This window comes from Xenopus tropicalis, chromosome 4, assembly GCF_000004195.4.
Source record: "Xenopus tropicalis strain Nigerian chromosome 4, UCB_Xtro_10.0, whole genome shotgun sequence".
Lineage (NCBI taxonomy): Eukaryota > Metazoa > Chordata > Amphibia > Anura > Pipidae > Xenopus > Xenopus tropicalis.
In genome coordinates this window covers 49,883,747-49,910,979 of record NC_030680.2, presented here as the reverse complement: position 1 = coordinate 49,910,979, position 27,233 = coordinate 49,883,747, and positions in this window count along the sequence as shown.

Sequence of the window (27,233 nt, the reverse complement as noted above, 5' to 3'; positions counted from 1 at the left end):
ACAATGAAATATATGAATGCAAAATACACTGCATAAATATATTAATGTTGGTCATCATTAAGCAAACAAGTAAAATGCTACAATATGCTAACATTTTTCATCTTGTACTGACTCACAGTTGAGCAAACAAGAACAAGGATTACCTGTAATAACCCCAAGGAACCATTTTATGCTGAAATAGTTGAAACCAGAAAGTATTCTAAGCTAAAATGTCATCATTTAATTTTTTTTCTAACAACGGTATAATTAATTACTGATCATTTAGCACAAATTTCTGATCCTTGTGTTCACTAAAACAAAATTGAATATTATTATATAATATATAATTATATAATTTATATTGGTATTTTCTTATATGATTTTGATACATTTTCCAAACTGAGTGTCAGTTTGTAATGCAAAAAGCATGTTTTTATAGCCTTGCGTTGAATGTGTAATAGTGCTGAAGAGCGTATTCCTTTATAAACGCTACTTATGTACAGTAGAATACATTAATACAAACAGGGGGTTATTAAGATAATAATAGATAAATACAAAGCATAACAATAAATGCAAATAAATAAAAGATACAGTTGCAATAAGTTAAGAGTCAAAGACACAAGAGGATGAAGGTCCCTGTCCTGTAGAGCTTACAATCTATATTTATGTGGCGTTTATGACTTTTACTGTAAGGGGTCATTTACAAAGACTAATTAGAGAATAATAAAATGTGACTGATTTTTCTTCCAGCACCAATGGGCTTAGTCTGCATAATCTTGGTATTGCTGCTTTAGGGGGAAAAGTTAAAGTTTGCAGATGATTTTAAACAATATGGGGAAGGGAACGGTTAAATAAGGACCCAAGAATAGCAGGGGAAAAATATTAAATGTATGTTCACAAATGAAGACAATTTTCAGGTAATGGTTAGACCTGATGTCAGAGTTATCAGCATTGCTAAATTATGGCTGAAATAGTGAAATGCCAGCATTGTACATTTGTAAACAGTATACCTTGTTTAAGAGAAACAGAGTATTTAGAAAAGGAGGGTAGATGTCTGTATGCCAAGCATGATTTGAGACCCAGTATAAAGGCAGAATTTGAGAGGGCAAATAGTGATTAAGCTGAAATCCTATGAATTGTATTTTAGTTTACTTGTCCACTTATTGTCCCCTAGGTTACCAACAAAAAAAATCAAGATAGGACTGTGGTCCTATAAACATTTAAGTAAAACCAAAATAAAAGATTTATTTATTATTGCTGTCTGGTCATACTTTATTTAATTGATTCTTAGATGAGCCAGTTGGCACTTTCTTTTATACATCTGTTCTTTTTGTCTTCCCAGATCTATTGTTTGCTCATGTCTATAGGTTTTACTATCTTGAACTGGGTGCACATTTTATCAAACAGTCTGTCTAGCTCTGGGATTTAAAGGAAGAATTCAGTGCAGCTTTATTATTATGTTCTCTCAATTTAAATCTATCCAGTTTAATCAATCAACTGCATGTTTTCACACAAAAAGCAATCTAACCATATGGTATCTGACCTATATTTCTGTGCATTAATGTTCTCTTTTTGCCTGCAAAAATATCATGTAAAATATATATTTCAACAAAGAAAGAAGAAAAAAAAATGTTTTTTTATGTCTCATATATGACTACAAAAATGAAACAAAAGAAATCAGATTGCTGACATGTATTAATCTGCATTACATAAAATCAGTTTATGTTTGAAATGAAACACTGACCTTCAGCTTCCATGTCTTTCTACTAGAAGAGTAAAATCTAGTTTTATTTCTGATTGCCTCCAAACAAAATTCAAATCAATAATACTTTAGAGAAAAGCCAGAGAAGGAGTACATTGAGTGGTAAAGAAAGATGTTATTATTTCAGTTCAGTAAATAGGAATCAGAGAAGTCAGAAAATAATTTGTTGCTTTTCTATAAAGAATAACACAGCTGCATATATGAACAATACATTTCCATGCTAATATACTGATGTTATGCTCTAAATTCTGACCATATAGTACAAATACATTTACTTAAACAATGTTTAGATTTTATATGCATGTATATAAAGCTAAGCATTATGTTTAACTTTTTCTAAAAGTAAAAACAAAGGTAAGGAAGCCTCCAGTTGCATAATATATTTTGAATGGACAGATTATAACCCGAATACAAGAAAAATGTTATTTCAAAAGAAATTCACCTGGACAATGTTAACATTCTGGCAGATATTTATGTCTAAGCTTTATTGATATTAAAAACAAAACAAAACACATGGCAGTAGCACCAGTGGCCAACTCAAGAAACCCGAGAACTCAAATGGAGAAAAGGGAGTGATAATGTATATTCCTTTGAACCCCAAGGACCTTCACTATAGACACCCTTGCCATCGCCCAGTGTACCTCACTTATGGCAACTCATGCAGTTCACTATCACGCCTGCTCTTTTCTTTTGCCAGTAAAAGCAGGGTTGAGCAGCAAATGTTGAAAATTCATGGTTGTTGTAAAGGTGATAGCTCACTAAACTAAACAGAGAACCCAGGTGAGCAACCCTGATAACTTTGGTGTGTGAACAGCTGGAGGAAATAGCTATTTTCATAGGAGGGTGAACGCTACAGGGCAAAACTCAGCTGTACGTCTACACCTAAAAGACAAGGGACACTCCTTTGAGGATAACAATGTCCAAATTTTGGACAAAGAAAGTCTTCTTTGTCCAAAATTTGGACATTGTTGAGGTGTAAAAGAGGCCATTCGTGTTAAGGTGGAGAAACCATCCCTAAACAGAGATGGGGGCCTTTAACACCATCTCTCTGCTACATACAATGCTGTTCTAACATCTGTGCCCCAGTGGTTTCAGAACTCTTCACACATCCAGTCATGCAACTCTCACAAGTAACACCTGTCTCTCTTGGATCTCTATACCTTCAGTCTACTAAAAAATTTAAACATTAATTAAAGGAGATGTCAATGCAAATTTTCATTTTGTGTGTAATGCAAAGGGCACCTTACCCCCACCTGATCCGCATAAGTTTCACTCCCCCACTCTCTTCCTACAGCCTGCACCGCTGCATTCTTTTTTTCTTCGTTTGGTGTTTCACCCGGTGGCCATTTTGCCGGGGTGATGTCATCGAGTGCTCTGTGTGTGTTCCATATGAGCATGCGTGCATGGCCCCTCCTGCCTCACCTCTTGAAAAAGTTTTTTTTTAAACAAGCTTTATTAAAATAACAAAATAGACACATGTGCGCATGCTCATTAAAAACATACTGGAACTGCGCATGTGCACCACGCCAGGCAGACAAGCAGAATGCTGAAGGGAGGGGGGAGAGGGAGTTACAGAGCTGTGCAGAGGGAGACACATCAAGGGATCGATGCAGCTTCACTGTTTGCTTTTGAGGGACCGGAGTGGCAGGTATTTAAAGAATGCTGTGAGGCTTTTCACTGATAACATTTTTGGTTAGGGGGTTGACGTGTCCTTTAAACCCAATCTTATTATTTTGCCTCCAATAAAGATTAATTATTATAGTTAGGATCAAGTACAAGGTACTGTCTTATTATTACAAGGGAAAAGGAAATCATTCATAAAAATGTGAATACTTTTATTATAATAAAGTCTATAAGAGATAGCCTTTCCATGATTCTGAGCAAAATGGGTTTCCGGATAACAAATCCCATACCCGTACAAAACCCATGTCATATCTTCTGTCCATTCTGACCTCTTTTCTCTCTTTTGAAATGTATTTATTTCAGAAAAGCACAAATTAGTACAAGATGTTTTATAAATGTATAGATTTTCAGAATTATGTTGTGCTGGGATTCATGTAAAATATGGCATAAAATCATGATCTCCTTGTTTCTCAAAACCTAAGACCTAGTGAAAAAGTTTATCTTCTTAATAATGATTTACCTGCCCCCATCATAATTGTTGCATGAATGATATTTAACTTGCTATCAATATCCACAAGGAAATCTATAGCTTTAAAAGCCCATAATTATAGGATACAAACATAAATAAAATAAAAGAGTAAAAAGTAAATAAAGCTTTCTAGCCCTTTTTTAATCACATTATTTTTTTTAGGGGTTTATGAGATATAAGCCCCTTTAGATTGCTATTTTTTCAGTTTTTGGCTTTGCAACTCTTTCAGAACTGTGGTGACAGTGATTTTGATACATAATCCACATGGAATATCAGGGAGACCTTTTACAATGTGATGCCTTGAAATTGTCAGGATCATTCCATTTTATTTTAAGTTTTCAGAAAAGGTGTGCCTTTAAGGAAATATTCCAGTCAGGGCATTATGAGCAAGGACTTCCAGTTTCCTCAGTGCTGGTTGTCCTCCAGGCACTTCATTCCAAGAACATGCAGTAAGTTTTGTTGGGCCCTTATTAACTAAAATAACCTTTGATTGCAAGCACCTATTCTATACATTAGATATATATAATAGATGTGTAGTTTACTACAGTTCATGGATAAGCAAAAATACTGTAGAGAAAAAATACTAAGATGCACATTTATAAAATTGCTGGAAAGTTTCCATGACTCTAGAATAAAAAGAAAATGAATGCAAACATTTACACTTGTCTAGACTTTGCAATGTCTAATGAACGCAGCATTGTTGTGTCAGTGTGCACACATTGTATTCCTGCACGTTTTTATACACACATAAACAGGCTTCTAAATTAAAAATGATTAAGCTGCCCAAGCAAACTTGTCACACAAGTGGACTTTTATCACCTTAATGGCAAAGTGCAAGTTGTAAATACTATATATTGCTCAATTACACATGTATTAAAAAACTAAAACCAAATACTAACGTTTAACAATATGTAAAATTCATATAATTAAATAGGTTCTGTTTAAAAGAAAAATGTTCTTTTTTTAAAAGAAAATTTAAAAAATGGGTTAGGTCTATAAAATATGTAGCATCAGGCTTTTGTGGAGTCAGTAAGAAAGATTATTGAAAGGTTTGCAAACTGAATGATTTTGCATTTTAACGTTACTTGATTCAGCAACAGTTTTAAGAAGAAAAATTCTTTTGTAGATAGAAGGCTTTTAACTTGCATGTCCTAACTGCACACCAGCATATTTCCATTTGATATATGCTGTATTATGGGAATATGAAAGCTATGCTCAAATAACCGTTTGAATAATTTATTTCTATAACAAAACATGAATGTAGTTAGGCTATTAATATTTAATACAAAATGGTATTGCTACACTGTATCACAAAATTTGACAGATGTTTCAAATTTTTTCATTATTGTCACATTGTATTTTCCTGCATTTAATATAAGTATTAATCTTAAATCCGTTTCTGCACATATTTTGCAAAGAATCCATTTTTATAGACCTCATGTTAAAGGTGATAACATTATTCCCAATATTGTTGCATCTCTTAAAAGAAATCCTGTAACGTGAATGCTTCATACATTCTGCTTTTTTTATTTTACAACATAAAATAATTTGTGACCCAATCAGAATCCTAATGTTGATTCATTCTGTTGGAATTGAATTTTGATTCAAATTTACATTATAATTACCTCACCATTAGTCTTTTACTAGATAATGCATATGATCCAGCAATTAAATTGCCATACAGCAAGAGAGGGAATCCTATGGGGGTCAGCTGATGTTGCTTTAAACAGATGTGCTGAGAGCTTTAACCTTATGTCATGGACTTATGCTCCAGCTTTGTTTATTTGCTTGTATTGCCCTTTAATTGTTTAGAACACCAACATGAGGGTAATTTAAATTTTGCAGCTATTCTCCTGTACCATGTATTTTTATGAACGTTATGCTTAAATGAATTTCACATTTCTGGTCCTTGTATTTCTTGTCCTTGTACCTATGTATTTTTAATCTATGTATTTGTAATCAATGGAGCTAATGATAAAGATAAATAGGGTCCTATTCATTTTTTTATATCCATTCAGATACAGTAGTGATAATTACTATAAATACATAGATTAGGCAGAAGCAGGGACAAGATTTTATCCCATACAATTCCTTTATTCTTATGAAAATTCAGATTAGTTGGTTGGTTGGTTTTTATAGAAAACATAGCCTATTATTCTGGAGGATAAACTGGAAAATATATAAACTAATATATAGTTAGATCATTACTCACAACTATTTTCATCTTTAGTAAGCTAGTAAGCTTATGAAGATGCCTATAAATACTTGGGTGAAATACAGTATGACATAGATTCAATGAAAATATTTTGGCCTCCTCATGCTACCTTTGAGCAAATAATTCCATTTTAAAAGGTAAGCCTTACAACAAGAGGGAAAAAGTAATCATAAGTCATAATAATATTTTCTATGATAACTGCTCCTAAAAGTAGTTATCAGATAAATGTAAATGATTGCCAGGTTAGCAGTAAGTCATAAAGGTAAGACTAATAGCTCTTAGAGAGATCTCACTTGTTTAATTGTTAAATCAGAATTTTGTTGTAAATATGTAATTCAGATAAACATCCTCATCAATGTTCACCTTTGTTCTACCAGACTTTCATATACAGACCAGAAGAAAGTGAAGGCAGTGCAAATAACCACTGCCACAAGCTAGTGATATAGTCTTTATTACAACAGTTTGCATGATAATCTCCATGCTAACTATCATGCTCTCCATGGCAAGTGATTTAATGATAACTTTGTACATCATCTCCATGGCAAATGTTACCTTGGTACCATGGCACTTATTTCTATGAAATGTATAGAAAATGTTACCATGGACTCAATACAAAGTGCCATTATGTTCTCAATAGCAAGGAATTCCAAATCTTATGTATTCATTGTGTCTGTGGGAAATATTTGTAGTTACAATGACTACATTCTTCATTGTTTTGTTACAAGGGCTTCCGTTGCAACTGTCAACAAGTTCTGCATGCTGTTACCTTTATTATATATATGGTACTTCCCTTCATAACAATTACTATAAACATATTTTTCTTGGCAACTGGTTCAAAGGTAACTGTTGCAGTGGTTACTGTCACTCTAACCCCAACCAATTTTTTTACAGGTGGTCCCAACACTGAATAATGTGTCACATTTGCTATGTCTCATAGAACATTTTTGGGAAAGAGTTTGTCCAGTTACTGTGCTAATAGATATGTTGTAATATACATGTATGGGGTCCCTCACCTAGAAACCCATTAATCAGAAAGCCCCAAATTATAGGAAGGCTTTCTCCTATAGAGTCCATTTTAAGCAAATCATTCTATTTTTAAGATATGGTGATTATGGAAAGATCCCGTATGTCGAAAAACCCAGGTACCAAGTATTCTGGATACTACATCCTATCCCTGTATATGTAATAAACACATACACATCTAAAAAGACCAGCAACATTGTTATTACAGCTTCACAGTTTGCAATGTTTATAAAATGTGTATGGACAACTGATGGAAGTGGAAGTTAATCAAGTTGATTGTCCAAGGCCCTAATGCAAGAATATACATACAATATATATATATATTTTGAACGTCCTTGTGCAAATATATGCTGGAAGTAACTGTTTTATATATGTACCATTATATACATATATGGATATAAGTAGACTACCTCCAGCATATACTGGCACACTCCCCCCCAAAATATATATATATATATATATATATATATATATATATATATATATATATATATATTGTGAGAGATGCAATGGGAAAGATCATTATTTGGTGTATTTCCACCAGTATTTAAGGTGGGATGCAAATGGCCTAAGGTAAAATACCTGGTTTTACAGCAGGTAATGCTGTTTTAGAGTAAATCTCCTTTAAGGTTTGATTTGGCCAGCTGTAAGGAGCTGCCTGATTAGGCTGCAGGTGAGCAGCCAATAAAAGGGCTGTATGATTTACACAGGGGGTTGGAGTTGGAATTAAACCGTGACAGTGTGAAGGTCACTCTCAGAGCAGGGCACAGAGCAGGAGGGCTGCCTGTGTTAGGAACTCCCAGAGGAGCTGGGGGTGCCACCTGCCACTGCCAGGGAGCAGAGGGAGTTCTGACCAAACGGATGAGTGCTGAGAGGGCTCAGCAAGGCTTACTGTAAAGCCTGAGTGTTCCAGAGTGTGGAACCAACCCTGGAAGGTGAGAACCCTGAAGGAGGGACATATCATAACACTGAACTGTTTATGAACTTATGTCTGTATGTTTCTGTTGGGAAGAACTGGCCCTAAATAAACCTGAGTTTTGCCTGAAGACTTGGTGTCCCTGTCTCTATGCTCCAGATCCTCTGCATGCCTGCCTGCCTACCATTGCTAATTCCCCCAAAATTGCGTGTACAGGCATTCAGCATGTCACAATATATATATATATATATATATATGTATAGGTTTACCAAGCAAAGCTTGGTAAACACTGCACCAAGAACCCCTGTTTGTTATAAATTAATGTAAAGCACTGGTATTAATGTAAATTAATGTAAAGCACTGAGTAACTTACTGGTGCTATATAAATAAAAAATGATGATTTATCAGTAATCAATAAAAAAAATGTGTGTATGAGTTGCAAGGATACTTGCATTTACATTTTGTAAATTTGTATGTCTATTGTAATGTAATTAAATATATTGGAGATGAAAGCTGGATCTATGTAAATAGTGCTTGGTATAGCAAATAGTAAAAAAATACATTGCAAGCTTTCAGAGCACCAAGGCCCCTTCATCAGGCAAATGCAAATGAAACTGGCATAGCATATATACTGTTAGATCATTGAAAAGTGCATAGTACATTATATATGCTGTGCCTTTCCAGCTTTCATTGGTATTTTGCATGATGAAGGGGCCTTGGTGCTCCAAAAGCTTGCAATGTATTTTTTTGTTAGCCAATATAGGTATCACTTTTACAATACTTTTGTATTTGTCTGTTTTAGTGTTTATTAGAACTATTTGCTATACCAAGCACTATTTACATAGATCCAACTTTCATCTCCAGTTTAGTGTTTATTAGAACTATTTGCTATACCAAGCACTATTTACATAGATCCAACTTTCATCTCCAGTATATATTAAATTACATTACAATAGACATATATATTTATTATTGACAAAACTGTATCTAATCCACCAATAATACGCTTATTACTACCACTCTTGGTAATTAACTCCACTGTACTTTGTATGGTCATAAAGAATCTACTTCCAATATTAATAGCTGCCCTCTTATCATTGAAACCATCCTAGAGGATACAATTCCATAAATGTTATACTAACATCAGATATAAATGGATCATCAAGAAGTTTATCAAGCCTTGCATTGTAATTTATATCACACAGTTTTTTATGGTTGAGGTTCAATAGTTTTTATTCAAGTCCTACCAATGATTTATACAAAGACAGATTAATGTTTCCATAAATTATTAATTATATATATTTATTTGTTTATAATTATTATTTATTTAGCCTCCCCCAGCCCTATGCTACATACCTGGGTTGAGCCCTGATATAGCTTCGAGACGAGAGATGTTGCAATTGACTTTAGGCTTTGGTAGAGGGGCAATGTACTTATAGGCTAGTGGACACATGTAAACTGTGCTTCTGCCTGTAAGTACTTTCCCAAGCCTTATGGCAATTATAACTTGAGACATTTACCAAATGTACTCATTTCTGTAGGCTTTTATAGTTGGGTAGTTAAATCATCGAACATAGTTTATTCTTCATCTAGTTTAATATGTAGATTTAAATTAATAACTGCAAATACAACTGCTTAGGGTCTAATGGAAAACTGTTTTTACAGTTATGCTACAGTGTATTCATTATTTAATAGGGAGTAGGAATCTGATTTTAGGAAACTGTAACATAGTAACATAGTAAGTTAGGTTTAAAAAAGACACACGTCCATCAAGTTCAACCTTGACGCCTATATATAACCTGCTTAACTGCTAGCTGATCAAAAGGAAGGAAAAAAAAATCCATCTGAAGCCTCTCTAATTTGCCGCAAAGGGGGCAAAAAGTCCTGACTCCAAGATAGCAATTGGACCAGCCCCTGGATCATCTTGTACTAATAGTTATCACCCATGTATTTCCTCACTTGCTAAAAAGCCATCCAGCCCCTTCTTGAAGCTATATAATGTATCAGCCAGTATGACTTGGGGAGAGAATTCCAAAATTTTAAAGCTCTCACAGTAAAAAATAATTTCCTAATATTTAGACAGAACCTCCTTTCTTCTAATCAGTATAGATGCCTTTGTGTCAGTTGGAAGGACCTACTGGTAAATAAAGCATTAGAGAGATTATTATATTATCCCCTTACATATTTCTACATAGTTATCATTAGTGATGGGCGAAATGTTTCGCCAGGCATGGATTCGCGGCGGAAAAGTTCGCCGCGTGTTCAAAAATTGTCGCCCGCGTCAAAAGAATAGTCGCGCGTCAAAAAAGAATAGTCCCGGACGTCAAAAGAATAGCCGTGCTACAAATGAATAGCCGTGCTACAAATGAATAGCCATGCAACAAAAGAATAGCTGCGCAACAAAAGAATAGCCGCGGGTGACAAAGGAATAGCCGCAGGTGACAATTTTTTTTGACGCTCGTCATTTTCTCTGTTTTGCGATTTTTTTTCGCCGTTTCGCAAATCTTTTGAAAGATTTGCAAATTTTTCGCCGAAGTGAAACGGGACAGATTTGCACATCACTAGTTATCATCTCCCCCCTTAAGTGCTGCTTCTCCATTGTAAACAACCCTAACTTGGTCAGTCTTTCATAACTATACTTTTTATACCCTTTACCAGCTTAGTTGCCCTTCTCTGTACCCTCTCTAACTAAATTATATTCCATTTCAGCACTGGAGACCAAAACTGTACATGATATACTAGATGGGGCTTTACCAGTGCTCTGTAAAGTGGAAGAATAACCCCTTCCTCCCATGATAATGTACTTTGTTTTATTTGCCACAGCAGCGGTAGCACCTTGCCAGAGTACAGCACAGGAAATTTTAGAAGAGGGAGAAAGGAGGTTCTCTCCCTTGACTGCACGGTTGGTTGATTGATACTGACGCTACTACTACTTGTGCTAGGTGACAGCCTACTTGGATTTCCTATCATCGAGACACTGCAGATTCAGGACCTAATACTCAGTGGTGGATATAATGTCATAGTGTTTTACAACACTTGTTATAGTGTTTAGATTTTACATTTACATTAAATGCAGCTTCTGTCCCTTCTGACTTGTATTTCTTAAATGCTTTTTTTTTTCAATATTAACTTCTTTGCCTTTGAATTAAAGGAGAAGGAAAGGCTAATAAAGAGTTAATCTCATGCTGCAGGCATACCTTCATGTTCAGATTATCAGAAGCCAAACAGGAAGAAAAAACGCTGAGGTGTGTAAAGAAAGTTCCCATGATGCCTCGCTCCTGCACCGAGACCAAGTGTGCATGCTCAGTTTGTAATACTATGTAAGACTGTAAGTCGGCTTCCTGCTGATTGGCTCAGATCCACATTCCTAAGGGGGGGAGTGAGTTCTTAGCAATCTTGAGGAAGGGGGGAGCAGGAGAGAGCAGAGAGCTGCATGTCTCTGGCACATGAATTACAGACACAACAAATCTTTTGACAGAGAAGTCAGTGCAGCGTTTCTGTGAGTGCTTATGGCTGTATTTCCATGGACCTTTCTGATAAAGCTTACTTAGTTTTTACCTTTCTTTCTCTTTTAAGCCACATAGGGTGATTCTTAACCCTTCTATATTTACTTCTTAAGGGAATAAATTAAGGACAGTAATGATTTAATGTTATTTTAAATTACAACAATTTCTGTTCTGTGTTTTTAGCAGAAAACATAATGCCCCAATCTATGCTTTGAAGCACTGCCCTTAAGAAGTTAAAATGTTTTTTTTTCTAAAATTCATGGTCTTGTCCCAGTGTACATTTGTTTTTTAACTGAATGTACCCATTTGTGAAACCCATTACTCTAACAGTTGCTAGCAAATGTTATGCAAATTCTATTTTTTAAAAATCCCTTTTATTTAAGCTTTTTTAAAAAACAAAAGTTTTCTTTTTTCTACACATAAAAAGAGATGGGAAGGGAAAGAGGGGGGTTGTATATTGAGCAAGTGCTCCAAATAATTTCATTCATATTAACAGTGAAATAAAAAATTAACATTGTGTAGATTATAACTGGCCTTCATTCACCCTTCCACCAAAGATGATAAACCCTTGTTAACGTAAACAAAAGCAAGGCATTCTCAACCTGTGCCCCATTAAATTAAGTAAATAAATCTGATATGCATATGGAGAGAAATCACAGCATCCCACTAATTTTGCACACAACTGCATTTCCCTCAAATTGCTATTGCAAACTTCAATTTTATGCATATAATGCAATTGGTCAGACAATAAATCTGCTCACAGTCACAATTACTCTAGACATGTTGGTAAAAAAAACTAAGCATTATAGGTAAAAAGGAATAGAGCATCAGAGTTAACAGTTTATAGAACCATGTATGGGAGCCAAATACATGAGCTGTAATAATATATGCCTTGGATATATTCCATTGGCAATACAGTTAGAAAGACAAATGCAACTTGCCTTTTTTTTTTTTTTTTTAAAACTCCCAACCTACAATGAATGATTCCTATTATTTGTAATCCTTCTTTAATACTCCTTAGGATTCCAATCCTGTCCCCTTGGTAATCAAGGTACCGTATTTGGCCTAGATTACTTTTCTTTACATAGCAAATAGCTGTAACCTTACTGTAACTATGTGTACGTTATTATCATGTTTTACTTCAGGAGTAATATTCATGAGTACTCCTAGCCTGGTTACAGTAGACTTTGTGTACAGGTATTTTAAGGCTAGTATTAACAGTATATTTATCTACAGTATTTAGTTCCTTTTCAGTTATCAACTTCTGGTTCAGGGGTTCCTAAAGTACCTAACGTATGGTACATTTTCCAATGCACATTTTACCTTCTACCATTTCAATTTTTCTTCATGTGTATTTGTATGCATTTGTTGTCATGCAGTTAAATTTGACCAATTATAAGATTAAGAAAATTAATTCCTTGGCAGTCCAAATTATAATTTGTTAGGGTATTCAATTAAAATTAGTCAAACTCTATAAATAGCTGTTTTGTATCTGATGTCTTATTTTTAAACCAGGAATGGGTCTATCATCTAAATAACTGACACAGACAGCTTGAGAGTGCTCTGTTGGGGATTTCTTTCTATGCTGTCCATGCTATAATGTTATTTTCAGTATAGCTCTCTTCTTTGGATGTGAAGATCTGTTTTACAGTTACATTGAAAGACTAGCAGTTATCACAAAATGTCTCAACTGTTTGTTGCCAAAAATAGGATTTATGGTCTCCCAGAGGCAGTTCAATTTATGATGTAGTTTGCTAAGATCATTCTGCTAAAGACGGACTGGTTTTATGACATTAAAGAGCGCTGTAATCTGAACCTACAGTGGTAGAAGGCAGTACTGCCCATATGTAGTGGAATGTCTTAATTCTGCATTGCAGAAGATTCTTATTCTTATTACCAGTTTGGAAACATTACATATTTACACTGGAGATTTGTATTTTAAACCAATGCAAATGTTGCTTCAAAATTGCCATTATAAGCACCCTACCATTTCATAACAAGGTTGTCTACAAAAAAGCAAACAGTTACTGAACTAAATTCAAGGAACTGAAATGTAGTGACAGGAATCTGATGAGTGCAAAACAGCTGTCAGAGTTTTGGAACCAATTCTAGGAGCTGTTGTCAAAGTGCCAATGTAAATGATCTGATCTTAATATTGCTGTTATTTTTGAATATAAGCTTTCTTGTATGCGTAGTCTCTCTCAAATGTTATACACTAAATATAACCTACTTGTTAAACTGCTATTTTGCTGTTGTTGTTCTATGAGAGACCTTCCTGGTTTTGGAGATGTTCAACAACAATTCTTTTAATGATCAGAAAAATCTTCCAGGCTATTGCATACTGAAAGGATTTTTTGTCCTTTTTTTTTTTTTTAGAACACATCAGTTATACAATACAGCAATTAAACACTTCAGTGCTATTTCCTACATGAAGCTGGAAAGTAAGAAATTACAGATTACATTTTTATTGTATTATTTTATTATTATTTTAATACCAGTTTCATCCTTAGTGCAAGCAACAAATATTGCAATTACTTAAAGGAACAGTAACACCAAAAAAGAAGTAATTAGAATATAATGCATTGTTGCCTTGCACTGGTAAAATTAGTGTGTTGGCTACAGAAACTCTACTATAGTTTATATAAATAAATGCTGTGTAGCCACGGGGGCAGACATTAAAGCTGGAAAAAGGGAGAAAAGGCACAGGTTACATAGCAGATAAGCTCTGTAGAATATAATGGGGTTTTATCTGTTATCTGCTACGTTACCTGTGCCTTTTCTCATTTGAATGGCTGCCCCCATAGCTACACAGCAGCATTGTTTATATAAACTATAGTTGTCCTTCTAAGGCAAACACACCAGTTGTACCAGTGCAGGGCAACAGTACATTATACTGTAATTACTTTTATACACTTTCATATTTTGGTGTTACTGTTCCTTTAACCATGGGCTATTCTTGCCACTCTTCTGCCCTGAGATGACGTTTTTAATTGCGATCTGCAGTCTAATAATAGACTAAGGCTAATTTTCCACCGTTGAGCAAAATTTAGGGACAGATTCGCTCATAACTAGTTCCCACTGCTTCTCACTGTATTTAATGTATTTTCTGTGCCACTACTTCTGCCCCTCACTTTATAAGGTATTTAGGATCTCAAGTTATTGTTCATAAAACAGGTGCCAGGGAATTGTTATCCTGTTACCTTCATACTGTTCTGTTAATTGGCTGCTTGGGGAAAACTTCCAGTGTAGCAGTAACGAGAGACTGAAGTCTATTAGAGCATAAGTGTGGCCACCTCGAAAAGTAGGGCAATGGCTATCCCCATAACAAATTTTTAAATTAAATTAAAAAATGGGTCTGCTTTTTAAAAAAATGGACTTTAGTGCAGAATTCAGCTAAAGCAGTGCTATTAACTGATGCCTTTTGAAAAAAACCTTTTCCCATGACAGTGTTAGTATTCTTATAGGATGTTGCATCTATTAATATACCAAATATGAAATTGAAGGAATTATGTAGAATTGTGGGCTAGAATAAAAGTATTCTGGATCAGATTTAAATTTGGTCCTTTAAGTATTGGTTTGTGAAGGATACCTGGTGTTTACCCTCTTTGTGCTAATACAGAAGTACCAAGTGTTAGAAAATAAAATGGCTACTGTCTTATTTTATGTTTTTCTGCTTATGGCTGGTGCCACTTTACTGTACTTTAGTGTCATAGTTAAACCACCTAACTGTGTCTCACAGTACATACAATATATACCAGTGCAAAGAACATATTTGTCATATTTTGAGAGGCCCACTTGTTGATATTTAGGTGGTTCTACCATTTACTTATGACCACTAGTAATGTTGCTTTATCTATGTCTATAGAGTTTATAGAGAAAAACTCAACAAAAGTGATATAACCTATGTGACAATGCTGTCTGCCTGCACATGTAATTTTTGGGGGAATTAGCTATGGTAGGCAGGTATGCAGAGGACCAGGAGCATAAGAGACAGGGACACCGCATGCAACATCATGTTTTATACAGTGTTACAATGCTGTCTTTTTAACCCTCCTTTGTCTGACTGTGTTTAATAAAGAAAGCTTCTATTCCTTATCTATACTAATAGTAGCAGTAGTAATATACCATGTCTACAATTCCAAATGATAAAGTTACACATTAACCAGTCCAGTACAGCTAATGCAAAGTCTATGATTTTCAGTGCACACTTTTTCAAAACATGGTGTTTTATCTGTGAAGAAATGTCATTTAAATAATTGTGTTTCTTTGCAGAAAAATATTATTTCCCAACTGACCCCAGAAACATCAGTGTTCTTTTCCAGACTTATTAATAATGTTGTGCTACATTTTTTTTCCACAGAAAAGGTTTTTTTTCCAAAACATAAAAAGTTGTCCACCTAAAATACCTATGGATCATCTGTCATCGCAAGGTATGAAAAAGTTGCGCAAGTTAACGAAAAAGTTGCAAAAAATACGCACAGTGCGAATACTTGGAAAAAATAAAAAAAATTGTATTTGGAATCAGTTGAACTTTGATAAATGTGCCCCACTGAGTTCATTTATCAACACTGGCAAATTTGCTTGTGTGCAGTAACCCATAGCAACCAATCAGCAGTTGCCTTTTTTCAGACAGCAGCAGGTAGAAAAATTAATGCAACAATGTGATCGGTTGCCATGGGTTATTGCCCATGGGCAAATTTGCCCAGTGTTGATAAATGACCCCCAAGGTTTTTTTTTTTTTTTTTTATGATGGTGAAAAAATCCTGCAAAAGAAAAAAAAGTAAATTAGTAAGATTAACATATCTCTTGTGTTTTCTCATGCTGTGAACAAGAACATTGTTTTAATTTTGCCCCATGGTTCCAAACCCCAGTTATGGCATTTAATCAGCACTATGCATGGCTTGATGCTTGATGTTGCTTAATAAAATCCACTTCTCATCAAAAGATTTTCTAAACAACCTTTTTTTGGAAACTGTGTACATTTATATCCATCTGCCTTAGGATTACCCCAGACAAAGGTAAGATTACAAACATTTCATGCTTCAATCCTTATTTCGGATCCCATAATATGACACCAAATTCATTCTGGAAATATATCATCGATATATCTATATGTAAAAGTTACTATTCCCTAACAAAGGTTCCACATAATGCAAAGGTAAAAGTAGTGCTCTCTACTAAAACTGCATCAAGCAGAGTGTAAACATTTAAACCTCTCTGCATCTATTATAACATTCCTAAGAAGCTAAACTGTTGCAAGTTGCAAGATGTGGGCAACTCTTAAAGGAGAAGGAAAAGCTAATAAAGAGTTAATCTCAAGCTGCAGGCATACCTTCAGTTGTCTCAATAGTGCCCTTAAGTCTCCCCATATTTCTCCTGTTCAGATGATCAGAAGCCAGAAAGGAAGAAAAAACGCTGAGCTGTGTAAAGGAAGTTCCCATAATGCCTCACTCCTGCACAAGACACCCAGACCAAGTGAACATGCTCAGTTAGTTAGACTATGAGTCAGCCTCCTGCTGGTTGGCTCAGATCCACATTCCTAAGGGGGGGGAGTGAGTTCTTAGCATTCTTGAGGGAGGGGGGAGCAGGAGAGCAGAGAGAGGAGAGAGTTGCCTGTCTCTGGCAGAGGAAAACAGACACAAGAAATCTTTTGACAGGGAACTCAGTGCAGCGTTTCTGTGAGTGCTTATGGGTGTATTTACATAGACCTTTCTGATAAAGCTTACTTAGTTTTTACCTTTCTTTCTCCTTTAAGGTGGCCATACACAGGCAGATATAAGCTGCCAATTTAGGTCCTTCATACCCATTCAGCTGCTCATGGAGCATTTCACTGGGCCTACCTGAGCAACATTTGGCTAAAAATTGGCCAGATGTCAATCAGGCAGGTTTGCTTTCCCTGACCAATGAGCTGATGTGGTCCTTGCTTCGACAGATCGTATTCATGTCATTGTAATTCTATCGTATGGACCTACAGTGGGGGGAAACAAATGATCTTTTCTGCGACCAATGGTGTATGGGCACCTGTATAGTGCATGGCCAACTTAAGTTTTATTCCAGCATTGAAAAGCAATTGATAAATCTGAAACAATGCTGTAGTTTGTCTTATCAAGTGGTAACCGCTGTTAACGGTCAATAAAAAATATTCAAATTATTGTTAAATCTTATTCAAAGTTCCAGGATCATAAATGATTTTGGAACTGCTTACCTGCTACAGATAAGCTAACAACAGCTAGCACATGGCAACAGCCTCCTGGATCCCACAGTGTAACCCCCACTTGATCCTGCGGCATGTTGCAGTCCTCCTCCAGGTTAAGTGGTGCTACTGTGTGTCCTACCTGTCTGCCTGTCCCTCATAAATGTCACACATTCTTTACACTTGCACACATTTTGGCAATTTTATTATATTTTAAAATATATGATTTCACATTGCAGTTGAATGCATTTGTGGGCCTGTAAAACTTTTCCTATGAGTAGATCTGGCATTAGAACCTTCAATTATTTTTAGTTTTTATTTGCTTTTATTGGATTTTAGGAATTTTATTCATTTTGAGTGCACCTTGGTGTTCTATGACTTGTTCACTCAGCCTTTGACCTCATGCATTTAAATGGTCAAGGAACTCTTCTGTGGCTTCTGTATTCCTTATATTTTACAGTACAGGGTACATTGTTCCCTATATATATATATATATAGTATATCTAGATAAATAACCACTTAAAACATACTAAAACGTACTTATAATCTTGCATAATCTTGCAAATTAGTCTTGTAAGACTTGTAATTTAATTGCCTTTTATAAGGGGGTGAACAGGACCCTTGATGCTGGAATGGCAGTGGATGTCATCTATTTGGACTTTGCTAAAGCATTTGATATAGTATCGCACAGAAGGTTAATGATCAAATTGAAAATTATTGGTGTGGAACATAATATTTGTACTTGGATAGAGAACTGGCCAAAGGATAGATTACAAAGAGAGCTGGTAAATGGAACATTTTCTAACTAGGCTAGTGTGGAGTACCGCAGGAGTCTGTCCTAGGTCCTTTGCTTTTTAACTTGTTGATTAATGACCTGCAAGTAGGCATCGACAGTACTGTTACTATTTTTGCTAATGATACTAAATTGTGCAAAACAAAGTTCCATGCATGATGCTGTGACTTTGCAGAGATTTGACAAAAAAAATGGTAGCGTGGGAGAGCCTTAATTGAGAAGAATCTGGGGATTTTTTGTAGAGAACAAGTTGTCTAATTCCAAGCAATGTCATTAAGTGACTACTAAACTCGGGAGGTCGAAAACATAATTTTACCTCTTTATAGGTCTCCGGTGTGGCCTCACCTTGAGTATCCAGTGCAGTTTTGGAACTAAACTTGTAAAGGGTATGAAAGATTTAAACTATGATGTTGCGGTTGTTTTTTTCAGAAAAAAGGCACTTGCGAGGGGATATAATTACTCTTTACAAGTACATTAGAGGGCATTATAGACTGATAGGGGATGTACTTTTTTCCCATAAAAACGATCAGTGCACCAGAGTCCACCCCTTCCGAGTGATGTTTTGATGGGAGATTCTTTTAATGGCCTTAAGAGGGGCTTGCACGATTGCTTGAACAAGATAATATCCAAGGCTATTATGATACTAATTTCTACAATTAGTATTGATGTTGGTATATATAGTTTATTATTCATTATTTAGTCAGGGCTAATTATTTTCCCATGGCTGTGCCTCTCAGTAAGGTGTAAAAGTTACTGGGGGGCACAGCCATGGGAAAATAATAAGCCCTAACTTACAGCAACGTATTCTTTTTGTAAAAAAAGTGAATAAATTCCATAAAAGAAACTTTTTGTCTAAACTAGTCTTTTGCACTGTTATGATATATGGCTTTTGGGGATTCAATGGATTTAGGTTTTCATTTTTTCCCATCTGTAAAAATTAATTCCTTGTGGAATGCTTTGTTCATAAAACTGTATGTGTGCACAAGGCCCTTAATATCCCCTTGCTGAATATTGGATGCTTAATTTATCTTCTATAATAAATACTGAATAAAGGTTAGACTTCTTCTAGTTCTATTTCTTTTAAGGAAAGACTTAGTGGTGAGGAATATATGCCCTTTACATATAGGGATACAGTCTTCAGCTATAATATTGTTCACAGATATTTCATCGAAAATGGATGTTCTTTATAAATAGGGTGATGAGAAAAACTAATTGTCAAGGTCATATTGGAATGAAATATTAGTGTGATCATTGCAATGTAAAAGGTAAAGGTAAAATGTGGCAATATTTTCAATATTCTACTCCTTTTACAACTTTGTTTTTTTTTAAATTGGCCCTTTTATAGCTACCATAATACAGGAAAAGTTACAATTATAATGATACAACAAGAACAGGTCTTTTGAATAACCTACTTGAAAATGAGAAATGAAGGACACAAAACAAACCACAGTTCCTACAAACAAACCCCTATTTATATAATTTTATTTTATTTTTATTTTTTTTGGTGGTACATAAGGGTTATCTCAAAAAACCCTTATGGGATAAAGACCTTTTTAAATCATCCATTTAACTTGTATATTAAATGTTAGAATGTGCATATCACTATACTTACATAGTATTATAAATATATCTACAGCAAGACTTCATGCAACACGATAGTTGAAATACATTCAATAAGGATTTCAGATAATCAACTCTCTAGATATCATCTAGGAATCATATAGATGTCATATAGGTAGTAACAAGTGACCTAAAACAAAATATGAATAGTAGTATATTATATATTTATACTGTGTTTATATATATATTTACTGGTTTTTCTTTAATTTAGAGGTATATCAGCAATTAAGGAAATGTAAGCTTAGGGGTAGATTTATTAATGTTTGTATTTTTCCTCTTATCATACTTTTTAGTTTTAAAATTGTGTATTTAAATAATTGCTCGAAAACACAATTTTTTCATTATTTATAAAGTGTAAAAACCACAAAAAAATATTAATACAAAACTATGCCCTCTAAAAGATGGCAAGGTCATGTAGAAGTCAATGGAAGTTTTTCAAGGCAAATAACAATAATAAATGTAATAATCTCTATTTTTCATGATTTTTTTCATTTGTAAGTACACGAAAATTCTTATGAAAACAAGGATTTGAAAGTTTTCATATTCTTATTTGTATTTGAACCATGTTTTTATTTGTTCATATTTTTATATTCAAATATTTTAATAAATAAGTCAAAATTCCTGCTTTTTTACTTTGAGTTTTTTTGTGGTAGAAAATTTCACAAAAATTTATAAAAAGTTTGATAAATTTGCCTCTCTGTCTTGAATCCAGCCTTAAAACAGCCATAAAACTTTCTAAACCATACATGGACAAAAATGGTTCCAGAGTATCAATAAAAAACAATACTCAAACAAAATAAAATATTTAAATGGTATGTTAAGCATGATTTAAACACAATTAAAGGAAGACATTGTAGAGTCAAGTTGTTCCCAAATTGTATCATGGTAAGTGAGTTAATTATGGTACAAATTTACAAAAGTAATACTTTTGGAAAGTTACTACATATGACAAGAACTTACAATGCCATGTCACAGATTGACCCTGTATAAAATATATTTATGTATTCTGTTAAAACTAACAAAAGAAATGGTTGTCATTTAAAGGACATGTCAACCCCAAAAATATTTTTTGCCTAATAAAAGAAAACATAATTCTAAGCACCTTTGCAATATACATTCATTACAAGTTTTCAATGGTTTTTGAGTTATTTGTATATATAATTGTTATTAGAACTAATGTTAGCCTGTCCTTTTTCATTCTCTGCCCTGGTGGCTCTGGCATTTAAAACAATGTAACACAAGTCAGTAGATTGACAGACCTGTTTTGCCAGAGGAGCTTGGCACTTGCAACATTGTTTAAAAAGAAACAACCAGGAGTTTAGTAAAAGCTGCTTTCATTAGCAATTTACAAATTACTTTTACAGCACTAAATATTTTCAATAAACTCACATTGGAAAATTGCTTAGAATTATGTTTTCTTTTATTAGGCAAACAAATATTTTTGACATGTTCTTTAAGATAACATTAAATCATTGCTGTTTCCTATTTATTTCCAAGGCAATTGACTCTCCTTTTAGAGCATATACTGTAAATACTACAACAACTGATATAAAGCAGTAATAAATAAGGCAGAGGGAAAATTGGGTTCTGATTGGTTTACATGCTTCCCTAATTTTAAAAAATGTTTAAGTATATTCATTATGAGGGGCTTTGAAAAAGCAAAAGTGCTTAATCAATATGCAAAGACTAATCCCAAAACATATTTTATGTTCATTCATTTTGGTTACAAGAAACTCTGAAAAAGCACATGTGATTAATCCATTCTTTTTTTTTCATTTATACAATAGGAGTTACAGTAGTACAGATAGCTCAGCTCAGTCAAGTAAGTAGCTTCAAGATCCACTCTGTGATGCTCTGGAGAAATGTCTTAAAAGTAGTAAGCATCATGGCTTTATGTAGGTAAGTAGGAACATGGAGAGTATAGTAACAGGAGTTGTGATCTACCATGAATTTCAAGTGATTTATTAAAACAGCCTTTTAAAAAAGCACAAACTAAGCACAAAACTAATAAGTTTTGTTTGTTTGCTTTTAATGTAAGGAACCATCCAGAGTATGCTGGGTATAGATTTTCATGAATAGAAAACTAATATCCGAGAACTGCAATAATGTAGTGATAGAAAGGAGTCTTTTTTTTTCTTTTTTTTTTTACTGGAACCAATGTAAAGTTGTTAAATTTAACCCATAAAGCCATTTCTGAGTTTTTAGAAGTCTCTGTAGCAAGTCAGAAAATAGATGGAAAAATAACCAAGGAGCCAGCTAATCAAGGCTTCCATTTTAATAGACTCAACTCTAGTAATATAATTATTGATGCATGTCTCACTCAGGAGGAAATTCAAAAGCAACTTGAACATGTAAAGGTAAACAAAGGTCCAGAACCAGATGATATTCATCCCAGAGTATTAAACGAGCTTAGCTTTGTGATTGCCAAACCTCCTCACTTGATTCATTGAGGTCTGGCATGGTGCAGAGGGACTGGGGAATTGCTAATGTGGTTCCGGTATTCAAAAAGGGATCCTGTTCTCATCCTGAAAACTATAGACCTGTTAGTCTGATATCAGTGGTAGAAAGCTTTTGGAAGGGGTAATAAGTGATAGGGCGCTTGAATACATTGCAAATCACAATACTATAAGTTTGTTCCAGCATGGTTTTATGTGTAACAGATCTTGCCAGACTAATTTAGTCGCCTTTTATGAGGAGGTGAGCAGGAATGGAAGTGGATGTCATCTACTTGGACTTTGCTAAAGCATTTGATACAGTACCGCACAGAAAGTTAATAATAACATAATTGTACTTGAATAGAGAACCGGCTGAAGGATGGAGTGGTGGTAAATGGAACATTTTCTAATTGGGCCAGTGTTGTTAGTCGAGTTCCCCAGGGGTCAGTCCTTGGTCCTGTGCTTTTTAACTTGTTTATTAATGACCTGGAGGTGTGCATAGAAAGTACTGTTTCTATTTTTGCTGACGATACTAAATTGTGCAAAACTATAAGTTCCATGCAGGATGCTGCCACTTTGCAGAGCAATTTGACAAAAATTGAAAAACTGGGCAGCAAATTGTTAAATAAAGTTCAGTGTTGAAAAGTGCAAAGTTCTGCACTTTGTTAGAATAATATAAATGCGAGTTATACACTAAATATTAGTGTTTTCAGCAAATCCTTAATTGAGAAGGATCTGGGGATTTTTGTTGATAACAAGTTGTCTAATTCCAGGCAGTGTCATTCAGTTGCTACTAAAGTAAATAAAGTGCTGTCTTGTATAAAAAAGGGCATTGACTCATGGGATGAAAACATACTTTTTTCTCTTTATAGGTCTCTGGTAAGGCCTCACCTATGCAATGCAATTTTGGGCTCCAGTCCTTAACAATGATATTAATGAGCTGGAGAGAGTGCAGAGATGTGCAACTAAACTGGAAAAGGGGACGGAAGATTTAAACTATGAAGTTAGACTGTCAAGGTTGGGTTTGTTTTCTCTGGAAAAAAAGGGGCTTGCGAGGGGACATGATTACTCTGTACAAGTACATTAGAGGGGATTATAGACAGATAGGGGATGTTCTTTTTTACCCTAAAAATGATCAGCCCACCAGAGGCCATACCTTTAGATTAGAGGAAAAGAACTTTGTGTAGGTGTTTTTTCACGGTGAGGGCAGTGAGGTTGGGGAATGCCCTTCCTAGTGATGTTGTGATGGCAGATTCTGTTAATGCCTTTAACAGGGGTTATATAGTACTTATATATAGTACTTTTGTAAAGGCAATTTGCTGTAATTATCAGTGTTACAAATAACTACATCTTATATTATACTGTATTTCAAACAATACCACAGAAGCTATATTTAGTGATGAGTGAATCTGACCAGTTTTGGTTCGGCGGAAAATGAGCAAAACTTCCTAAAAATTTGTGAAACAAAAAAATCCGCTGATGCTGAAATGCGGAATTTTACTGCAGATCCATGCCTGGCAAAAAAATTTGCTTATCATTTGCTATATAGGTAAATTTGCAGTCTGACATTTGACATTCAAATACAACACAAGGGGGTCTATTCATCAAAGTACGAGTTTGAATCCCGAATTGGGAAAAATTGGGATTAAATACGATAATTTCTGATGATCGCAAATATCACGAAAATGCTTGCGAAAAAATCATATTAGTCACGATAATATCGTATTGGCGATCCGAATGTCACAAAATTTTCGTATCCGAACGATCGTAATCAGCAGGAAAAGCTTTCTGACTTTGATCCATCTGTGCATGATTTTGGAAGCCTCCCATAGGATTCAATGGCACTCTGCAGCTCCAACCTGGCCCAAGGAAAGTCACGATACCGAAGCTTGAATGAAACTTTCGTACTCAGCGCGACAATATGATTTTGTCATACAAATTTTGTCGCAAAGTACGAAAAAGTCGCAAAAAATACAAACAAGTTGCAGAAAATACGCACAGTATGATCAAATACGAATTTTTTGTAATTCGTACCTATTGTACTTTAATAAATAGGCCCCAAGATATAATATTACAGGTTCTGGCTGGAGAGATTCCAGGAATAAACACATTGGGGCCGATTCACTGAAGGTCAGTAAAACAAGTGCTATTTATAGCATGCTATATTAGCGCACGATTTTCCGCACGTAACCATTACTTTCGGAAAACTGCTGTTCTGAAAATTACTATTTCCCTGAAAACTGGAGGATGCATCACTCTAGGGCAGGGGTGGGCAAACTACGGCCCGAGGGCCACATCCGGCCCGTTTGACTTTTAATCCGGCCCGCCGATTCCTGATTGGTTGTGCCCCGTGAGTGCGAGTGACGTCAGAACGCACGGGGCGCAACCGTATAAAACTTCAGATGCAGCGGGAGCCGGGGGACTGACACAGCCGGAGGAGGCAGGAGGTCATTGGAGGATGGAGCCAAAGTAAGCTGTAGGTCGCTGGGGGGGGGAGCTGGTGGGAGGATGTTGAGGAGGATGATAGGAAGAACGCTGGGGGGAGCTGCGGGATGCTGGGTAGGATGCTGAGGGGGGAGCTGAAGGATACTGGGGGAGAGCTGAAGGATGCTGGGGTGGTGCTGAAGGATGCTGGGGGGAACTGCAGGATGCTGGGGAGTGGAGCTGGAGGATGCTGGGTGGGATGCTGAGGGGGGGAGCTGGAGGATGCTGGGGGTTAGCTGAAGGATGCTGGGGTGGGGAGCTGCAGGATGCTGGGTGGGAGCTGAGAGGCTCCGTGATTTCTAATGGCAGCCCTGGGCGTAACGCTGGTCCGGCCCGGGCCGGGCCGTCTCTAAGTCAATGTGGCCCCTGAGCCAAAAATTTTGCCCACCCCTGCTCTAGGGCCAACACATACTTGAAAAAATCCCACTGCAAAGTTCATGTTGTGTTGCCAAAAGCTCACAATTTTCTTTAAGTACCGCCTGCCCCAAGTAGGTGTTAATATTCGCACAGACTAATGCGATATTTAGTGCGTTTAACGCTTCATATGTGTTTGTGAATCATGCGTTAGTATTATTTCTATACACTAATTAACACAATGCAAATTAAATAACACATTGCGATAGTACGTTTTTTTGCGCATGCAATATGCGGATTATCGCATGCGAAATTACTTTGATGAATCGGGACTTAATTATCACATGGTTTTTAACGCAAAAAAGCATGGCCAAGTTGGGTCTGTTTACACTGGAGAAGAGGCGCTTAAGAGGTGACATGATAACTATGTATAAATATATAAGGGGATCATATAATAACCTTTCTAATGCTTTATTTACCAGTAGGTTCTTCCAACGGACACGAGGGCACCCACTCCGTTTAGAAGAAGGGAGGTTCCATTTAAATATTCGGTGAGAGCTATAAAGTTCTGGAATTCCCTCCCCAAATCAGTCATGCTGGCTGATACATTATATAACTTTAAGAAGGGGCTGGATGGATTCTTAGCAAGTGAGGGAATACAGGGTTATGGGAGATAGCTCTTAGTACTAGTTGATCCAGGGACTGCTCCGATTGCCATCTTGGAGTCAGGAAGGAATTTTTTCCCCTCTGCGGCAAATTAGAGAGGCTTCAGATGGGGTTTTTTGCCTTCCTCTGGATCAACTAGTAGTTAGGCAGGTTATATATAGGCATTATGGTTGAACTTGATGGACGTATGTCTTTTTTCAACCCAACTTACTATGTTACTATGTTACTATACAATAAGCGTTATCCACCTTTAGTGAATCGGCCCCATTATCTAATGCTAAACGCAGCACTAAGCACATAAATTGGTTGAGAATTATTCGAATGTCCTACACAAAGCACTGGCACTTATAGTAGGGTGACCAGATCACTGGAAAAATTAGGGACATGTCTAATAAATACATAATGCAGGGCAGCAAAGATTGCATTCAGTTCAGCCCTGCTACCTGAATTTTTTATACAAGACAAAAAGTACAGTATGTTCTACAATTAGACATTTGAGCCATCTGTCTATTTAGAGACTTGTTTAAATTGACTTTCTGTCTTTCTGCCAATAATCAAAGCCTTTAGATTTTGGCCTTTGCAAATAAGGGTGGTTTCCACTAACAGCAATAATCCTGAATTATCCATTGGTCAGTAACTATAAAAAAATCCATTAGTGCCAGAGGGTGTTAATGGGTAATGCTTTATTTTGCTTTCTACTATTATTCAGTAGTGTACTGCCCTGTCTAGTCTGCTAGAGTAAGAGCAAAAATACATCTAAATTGTCATTTCTAGTGTTAATAGTAGGCCATCCTTAAATATAACAATAGTCCAATATACGATGAAAAAACTGATTATCCTGTAAGCTTTTCTATTTATCTTTTCTTTCAACTTATACTGAATGTAATATGTATAGGTCTGTAGTTAAAATAAAATGACCTTAGTCAAGTTTTTATCTTGTATGCATGTACATTCTTCACTTCTAATAAACTGATAAATACTCTCAAGCAGTGACAAATTTCCGCAGCACAAGTCTGAAATATCATCCGAGTGATCATTTTGTCACAGAATCAGTGACATAATGCTCTGATCAGCGCTGACACTGACTATAAACATTCAGTAAATATATCCCAGTTTGCACTGCACATTATTCTGC